At 38.1% G+C, this 8,666-nt stretch overlaps 1 protein-coding gene and 2 non-coding genes across 3 annotated transcripts in view; 1 reads left to right on the top strand and 2 right to left on the bottom strand.

Moving 5' to 3' along the window:
* Positions 1 to 5,372: 5,372 nt before the first annotated feature.
* Positions 5,373 to 5,445, bottom strand: Trnak-uuu (transfer RNA lysine (anticodon UUU)). The gene has a single exon. It is a non-coding gene; the product is annotated as a tRNA-Lys (tRNA).
* A 400-nt stretch (positions 5,446 to 5,845) lies between these two features.
* Positions 5,846 to 5,918, bottom strand: Trnak-uuu (transfer RNA lysine (anticodon UUU)). Its single transcript has one exon. It is a non-coding gene; the product is annotated as a tRNA-Lys (tRNA).
* A 1,378-nt stretch (positions 5,919 to 7,296) lies between these two features.
* Positions 7,297 to 8,666, top strand: part of LOC133846470 (metabotropic glutamate receptor 2) — an 88,538-nt gene continuing 87,168 nt past the window's right edge. The window contains exon 1 of the mRNA XM_062281468.1: positions 7,297 to 7,438. The gene's annotated coding sequence lies outside the window, so the exon portion shown is untranslated. The remainder of the gene's footprint in view (positions 7,439 to 8,666) is intronic.

Genomic DNA, 8,666 nt, shown 5'->3' with positions numbered 1-8,666 from the left:
ACGTAAACTGTTAAATTAGATACTTAATTATAAATTTCGGATATACTACTTGTTGTGTATGCGTTGCGTGATGTGTGCATATGAACTGACTTTATTGAATATGTATGTATAAGTAATTGGTGATTACAGAGTTGCCAGATTATTATTAGTATAATAATGTACGATAGTATTATTGTTAGTGAGGAGAGATTTTAAAGTTTTTAATTTCAGTATATATAACACATCTCCTCCCTAAATTAAGAGCGATTGTTAGTTTTTGATTTTCTAAAATCTTTTGGCTGGAATCGGTTAACTCCTTGGCGAACTCGTGTGCTTTGGCGGACTGGTATTCCCGATGGACGTCGTGCTGGTTGAACTTCCTTGGTCTGTTGGGTTACGGTTGCTGGTGTATCAGGGGCTTGTTTCTGAGCGGATGATGAGTTTAACGGTTCATCTTGGTATTGAGACTCTGGACTTTTAGTAGGGATGTCAGGTACAAACCAGAAGTTGGTTGATTTGTCATCGTCGTTATCATTTGAGGATCTTGATTTGAGCTGCCATTATAAAATGGCGTCTAACATAGCCACTTTTGGTGCGAACTATGTACATCATTTTCCCGACTGTACGATCAATTATTCCTTCAATCCACTTTTCTCCCCTTGAAAAGTTTCAGTGAAGACCGGCTGATTAACTCTGTATTTGGTGTCTTCATGTTTGTGTTGCACAGGCTTCTCAAATATTTGGCTCAATAATGTTCGAACTGGTCGACCGTGTATTAATTCCGCAGGGGTTTTTCCTTGGGCATTTGGTGTAAACCTATAGGATGCGAGGTATTTGGTCACTGCTTCTCGAACTGTCAAACCATCAGATAAATTTTTCTTTACAGAAAATTTGAAAGTCTGTACAAAACGCTCTGCCAATCCGTTGGATGCGGGGTGAAACGGTGCTGTAGTAATGTGCTGTATTCCATTTTGTTTGCAAAATACTGCGAAGGCGTCAGCAGTAAATTGTGGTCCATTGTCACTCACTATTGTTTTTGGATATCCCTCAATTGCGAAGATTGAGGATAGTGCTGCAATCGTGTGGACGGTTGTAGTAGACGGCATTTGAACAGCAAATGGAAATTGTGAGAAAGCGTCTACGCAAATTAGCCACATGGCGTCGAATATTGGTCCCGCGAAGTCAATGTGAATACGTTCCCAAGCTGTTGATGCTTCCGGCCAACTGTGATATTCTCTCGGCGGTGCTGGATTGTTGCATTTGCAAATGGTGCAAGAATTGACAAGATTTTTGATGTCTTGGTCAATGGTAGGCCACCAAACATGTTGCCTGGATAGCTGCTTCATACGAACAATGCCCCAATGTCCTTCATGCAGGAGCTGCAGAATATGGGCGCGAAGATCGGCTGGTATAATTACACGACTGGCATCTGTGTGTAAGCAAAGTAGTTGTCGGTTAGTAGTGATTGCAAACCTACGATTAAAATATGGCAACAAATCGTTTTGACTCGGTTGAAGTTTTTCTGGCCAGCCTTTAGTGACGAATTGCACGACTTGTTTGAGAACTTTGTCGTTGCTTAAGTGTTTATGAATTGTGTCAGCATTAATGGGCGGTGACGATTCGAGAACCGTGTTGCAGGCTTCCTCTTCTTTGTCGAAGTCTGAGTCCATACCTACTGGAAGGCGTGAAAGAGCATCGGCGTTGCCATGTGCTGCTGTGGCACGATATTGAATCTCAAATCTGTATGCCATAAGAATAATAGCCCAACGTTGTAACCTATTTGATGTCATCGAAGGAAGATGCTTGCCTGGATTGAAAATAGTTACAAGTGGCTTGTGATCTGTTATCAACGTAAATTTTCTTCCATATAAATATTGGTGAAATCGTTTTACTCCAAAGATTATAGAAAGCCCTTCCTTTTCGATTTGGCTGTATTTCACCTGGTGTTTGTCTAAAGTTTTTGAAGCGAAAGCTATTGGTCTTTCTGTGCCGTTATGCTGACGATGGGAAAGCACTACTCCAATACCAAAAGATGATGCATCAGTTGCAAGTATTAGCGGTAAATTTTCGTCGAAATGGGCTAGTTGCGTTGCATTGATAATGTGCGACTTTAAATCCGTAAATGTTTATGCTGCTGAGGTCCAAACGTGTAATCTACATTTTTTCTGCGAAGTTGGTTCATGGGAGCAGCCAATTGCGAATAATTTGGAATAAAGTTGCAATAGTAATTTACTTTACCCATAAATGCTTCCAATTGCTGCAGATTCTCAGGAGGTTTCAGTAGTTTAACCGCTTCTAGGCCTGAGCTGTCTGGAAGAATTCCATGTGCGCTAATTCTCCGTCCCAAATATTCAATTTCATCTTCGAAAAAGAAGCATTTCTCGATTTTGCATCTAATTCCATTTTCCTGAAGGATTGCTAGAACTTGGTCTATTCTCTTTAAATGTTCTTCACTGGTCGGCGCTGAGATGATGATGTCATCCAGATAATTTCCACAACCTTCTATCCCCTTTAGAAGTTGCTCTAAATATCTTTGAAAGATTGCTGGTGCGCTGGCTATCCCGTATGGAAGACGCTGATATTGGAAAAGCCCCAGCGGTGTGTTCACGACCATGATTTTCTTGGATTCCTCATCCAGTTCCATTTGTAGATAAGCATCCTTGAGATCTATTTTGCTAAATTGCTTACCATGACGGATGATATGAAATAGAGATTCCTTTGTAGGCAACGGATACTGTTCCACATCGATTTGTGCGTTTACTGCTTGCTTAAAGTCGCCACAAATCCGAATTGCTCCACCTGGTTTTGGTGCTAGAACAATTGGGGATGCCCAATTGCTGAACTTGACTGGTTTCCATATTCCGGCTTGTGTGAGCCTGTCTGCTTCTGCCTTGAATTGCTCAATTTGTGCGAAAGGAATTTGGCGGCTTTTGTAAAATTTTGGCGTTGCTGACGATTTTAGGACTATGCTGGCTTTGAAGTCTTTGATAGCTCCCATTGCTGATTCAAATACGTCTTTATATTTTTTGCAGATGTCACTCACTTCGTTACTGCGCACTTTATTAATGTTCGACACTGGCATTATATCAAACCCGAATGTTTTGAATAAATCCATTCCGAAAAGATTGGTCGAATGTTCCACATTTGCCACAATTATGATTATTTCTTTTTCATTTTTGCCACACTTCGCGACAGTGTGCAGCTCTCCGAGTAATGGAATTGGTGTATGTCCAAACGCATGTAACACTCGCGAGCACTTGTGCAATACTGGTTTGTTTAAAAGCGCATATGTATTTGAATTAATTACAGAAGCGGTTGCTCCTGAGTCCATTTGAAATGAAATCACTTGTTTAAGTATTTCAAGATCAATGACTTTTTTGTTCATTTCACTTTTTACTACGCCTGTAATACTGTTCACTGCTTCTATTGCTTCTATTTCGTTTGTTTCGCTTTTGTTTTGTTTTTGGCCTTGGAATCTATTTCGCAACTGTGTTTTGTCTTGCTTTGACATACAGACGACAGCTATATGTCCTTTTCTACCGCACTTATGGCATTCAGCATCGCGAAACTTGCACTTCTCTCTTTTGTGAGAATGTCCGCAACCCGAGCACGATTTTAATGCGTTTTTGTTTGAGCTGGTAACTCTCGAGTTCTTTGAATACGCGTTTACTGCATTAAGTGGAATATTTTTTTCAACATTTTCTTTCAGCGTTGCTACGGTTTTGTCGTTGTCTCATAGGTTTCTGCAACTATGAGCACATCTTCCAGAGTTGGCTGTGACTTCTGAAGAGCAGATGCACGAACTGCATCGTATGGAGTATGTACTATGATCTGATCTCGTATCATTTCATCTACATATTTTGACAAACAACTTTCCGATTTACATACAAACTGACATTCACGAGCGATCCCGCGTAAATCGGCTACCCACTCTCTATGTGCTTGTGAATGTTGCATTCCTCTTTTAAAGAATTCGTACCGAGCTGCCACAATGTGTCGTTTCGTTGTGAAATGATCTGTGAGCTTGTCTGTGAGTTGTTTGTATGTATATGTGTTCAAATTGTTAGTGCCGAACAGATTTTTTATGAGTTCAAATATTCTTACACCACACCACGAAAGAAAATAAGCTTTTTGTTTATGATCTGCACTGACCGAATATGCATTAAAATGTTGCGATAATTGTTCGAGATATGACTCCCAATTTTGTATTTCTTTGTCAAATACATGAAATGGAGGACATAGAGATTCACCCGCGTGGCTTGAATCACTCACATTTGGAGCTGCGTTCTTTTCTAATATTTCTTGCATCCAATTGCGTTGCTGCTGCAATATCGCTGTTGTAAATTCTTGCTGTTGAGCAAGAATTGCTTGTATTAAATTTTCATCTGCCGGCATCTTGATGAATATCAACGACTACGCGACACGATTCACTTTTATTTTATTTTTCTTCGAATTTTTCTCCTCGTCGCCAATAATGTTGTGTATGCGTTGCGTGATGTGTGCATATGAACTGACTTTATTGAATATGTATGTATAAGTAATTGGTGATTACAGAGTTGCCAGATTATTATTAGTATAATAATGTACGATAGTATTATTGTTAGTGAGGAGAGATTTTAAAGTTTTTAATTTCAGTATATATAACACTACTCATTTAATTTAATTGGCTAGTTAACTGATAAAACTGATTTAAACTTTAAACACCTTTACTTGAGAATCGCACATTTCTAACGCCCTTCCTTAACCGTGGCTCACCCGATGAGTTTTTTCCTACACACTTTTGTTAGATAGTGAAGTAGGAAGTCAATTCTAGTGAAATTGAAATGAGAACTTTTTAGAATCTTGACAAATCCCAATTCAACATTCCAATAATATCAGCAAGCGATTGGCCAATAAACGCATATTTACACTTAGAAATCTCCACAACTGATTCTATCGGTCGAGTGTGAAATTGCGAGAGAGAGTGACGAATTCATTTATAATAGCTGCACTTTTATGCTGTGATAGCTAATACCCTGCGGGATTCGAAAAAAAACGAAACACGTTACGTTAACTGAGAACACTGAATTTTAACAAAGCCCGATTTAACATTCCGATAATATGCAGCAAGCGACCCGCCTATAAAGTCATATTCAAAATCTCCACATCTGATTCTATCGGATACATACATATACATATATGTATATATAGTATATATGTATATACCTGCGCAATTCGAATAAACAAATTAAAGTAGGATGAGAAATAATGCGAAACAAAAAAGTCAACTTTTAAAATGTCAACTACAAATCAATCCTATCTGTCACGTTCCTTCACCAGTGTACAACCAACGAAAACTGGAATTCAGATAGATGTAGTTAGTTTCTTACAAACATTTGCAAAAAGAAGATAAACGCCCGAGCAGGGACTTGAACCCTGGACCCTTGGATTAAAAGTCCAATGCTCTACCGACTGAGCTACCCGGGCACTTAAGACTAAAATATTCGATTCTTGATTATATATATTGGATATACCTATACATACCAATTTTAATGCCCTTAATTCAATAAACCATTAAGAAAGTAGCAGTCGATTCAACAAAAGTTTGGTATTATTCGAAAAAAAAACAAAGAAATACCGAATGTAATATTTGGTATATTGATATACTATTATGTTCAAATTTACCATAGGGTCCCAAATATTCCAGATTGTAACTAAAAAAAGGACGGGTCTGCGGAAGTATTTTTTTGTTATCAAACCACAAGTTTTTTGAGTGAAGATTGAACAATAAACCAAACTGCTACCCACCATCAGTTCCTATTTTCTTGGGAAGTACACAAAATATTGTAATCTGGGAATTGAAGTTGTTAGGAAAACAAAAAATAATCGCCCGAGCAGGGACTTGAACCCTGGACCCTTGGATTAAAAGTCCAATGCTCTACCGACTGAGCTACCCGGGCATTGAAATTAACTTACCTACTACAAATTAAAAACAGAGGTAATTCAATTCCTTAATTCTTTGACTAGAGAGCACTTCATACTCAGCAATTCCTACATGAGAATATCAAGATCTTAAATCTTAAATCTTATACCTTAAATTCCGCATCAGCTTATTGCAATGTTTGTTTTTTCCTTGCGAACATTTTCCAAAAAAACCCAAGGAACGCTTGCTCAGTTCCTCTTTGTGCCAAACTCAGAGAAGGAATAAAGGAGGCATGCATCTGATGCGTTCAATGGCACACAAAAGAAAACAAGTTGCTTGCAATTTACAACTGAGTAGAGGGATTGTGTTTCTGGCTATAAGACTGTTACATTTGGCCACTGCATTGTTTGGGACAGAATATATACCGAAGTTGATGCAGGTGGAATGAGAGTTTTTCTGTAGCTAGTGTGCAGTCAATTTAAAATACGGTTCTGCAAAAACCTAAACATTTGATTTATGTGACAGAGAAACTATAAGAAAGTCCTTTCGCCACTCGGGCGAAAATATTACATATTTTTTGTGCCTACCAACTTAGAGGCTGGCATAAAAGTTTCCGGTTCAGAATGATGAATGGGTCGCACGCACTCAACGCTTATCCCGATCTCATCAATTATGTTTATGTTTATCTTCAGCTGGGCCGTTGATGTTAACTGCCTCTAAGTCTAATGTCTGGCATTTAAACATTCATTCTATCACATTAAACAATTTTGGGGTGACTAAGCGATACGAACATTTCTATTTAGAAACATTCCTTCCTATTCTTTGCGTATTATTAAATTTAATGCATTTTCTGGCCACATGAATTATTTAAATTTCGCCTAATACACTTTGTAGTACTAACCTAAGCGTCTACCAATTGGTTTGTTTGATTTTGAACTACGCGTCCTTGTTTACTCTGTGCGATGTCCCTTAACAGTGCTCTGGCATCTATCACTGTTAAGTGAGCTCTGTTAAAATATCCCATAACAAAGGTTAACAGCACCACGACAGCTGAGCATAGTGTTCGTTTCATCTAACGGTATGTCGGCAGTTTGACTCGTGATTCGAATGTGAAAGGTGCTGCGGATGCTAAGCATAACGGATAAGTTCGAGTGTCTATCTTGGGTTCAGAATTAAAGCTGTGAATACGAAAGATTTGAAATGATTTAAAAATAATAAAATGTGAGAAAAAAAATTAAATCAAATATGACCAACAATATAGAATTAATCGAAATGTTTTTCTGTGTGACCTAAAATAAATATAAGACATCAGAAGGATACAAAGTTATATGAATGTGAACATAATATTACAACATAGTAAGAATCTCTCATTTGTCCGTCATAAACAAAATTAGTAATTTAATTAAAAATTATATAATACGACGGCAAAAAATGCATAAAATTACAGTGAGTGAAATTAATGTGTTTCGTAAATTGAAATTAATTTTGTACAGCCAAAAAACAAAATATTGTGATTTCTAAATAAACAAAGGATATTTTTAATTTTATTTGAATGGTGTAAGTACTTCGACAAAATACGAAATTTAATTATCATAATGAGCCAACCAATGAAACAAATGAAATATACATGAACATTTATCTCACGACTTTTGGTGCCCAACAAAACATTCGAATCGACGAGCCAACAATTCTCCCGCACAGTTTCAGCCTTCGAGGCCCGAAAGACTGGCAAAACAAATTCAAATCTATTAATTTCAACTTAGAGCTGTAAATGCTAGGAATTGGCGTTGGCGTTGCAATCAATTTTCTTTCGGTAGACGGAGGCGATTGCAACAAAAATAATTTATTGCGAATTGGATCCTGGGGCATTTGCACAATTGTGAAGACGGGTGGAAAATGGCAAATAATATATAATGGATTTTGTTGCGTCTTGAATTTCGACTCGACTTGAAAGTGTTCCATTGTTGCAGAGTATCAACAGCAATATAGTATGCAATTTATCTGTTTGTTGAGAATGAAAAGATAAATGTCAAAGTCGCTCGAATACTGGTGAACTTTTGTGCAACCCTCGTCAAATTATGAAACGTACTTTCTGTTTTCTGGGGCCGTCTCATTAAGAGTGTCTTTGTCAATAGAAAGCGAGTAATATGCTGATTTTGTGTAGGCCGCTTTTTTGGGTTAACGAGCCTCCTTTGGCTTCCTAAACTGTGTCCCGACTGCTAGCTTGGCATCTTGCTGCTCATACTCACACTCACACTCACACTTACACGACCTGCGGCCTGTGGCATTGTCAGTTCTAATGAGTTGTCACGAGCAAGTCACTAAAATTTATTACTAGCCATTTTTGCCGTACTGTTTCGAGGCCAGAATATTTCCACATCACTGAGTGTCCCACTGCACTTTGCCATTTTTCATAGGCTTCAGCATTTTCTCATTTTTTTGCCCCTATTTCTTTTTTAGTTATCAGCATGTAGTTGGATACGGCAGTCAGCCAGCGAATTGACAGCCCATTAGTTTTGGGCCATTGGGCAGTTCACATTCGTTCAGTGAAAGTCATCAATGGCCACTATAAGTAATATCCCCAAAAAAAGGTACCTTCAAATATTCTCTTACTCTTTTGACCTTTTTCCCTCGCCATACACACGCACGCACACTTTCGCGATAATGCCCTAGCTTAAATTGTGCCCAACCTGTGCGTAATTAAAGGGAAAAGGTAAAATTCTTGTTAATAATTTTCAACTCGTTGTGGCTCTTTCAGTTCAAGGCTTCGCTCTAAGTGAGCATC

The sequence above is a fragment of the Drosophila sulfurigaster genome, chromosome 3 (genome assembly GCF_023558435.1).
Source record: "Drosophila sulfurigaster albostrigata strain 15112-1811.04 chromosome 3, ASM2355843v2, whole genome shotgun sequence".
Classification (NCBI taxonomy): domain Eukaryota; kingdom Metazoa; phylum Arthropoda; class Insecta; order Diptera; family Drosophilidae; genus Drosophila; species Drosophila sulfurigaster.
This window is presented reverse-complemented; position numbering and strand designations above follow the sequence as displayed.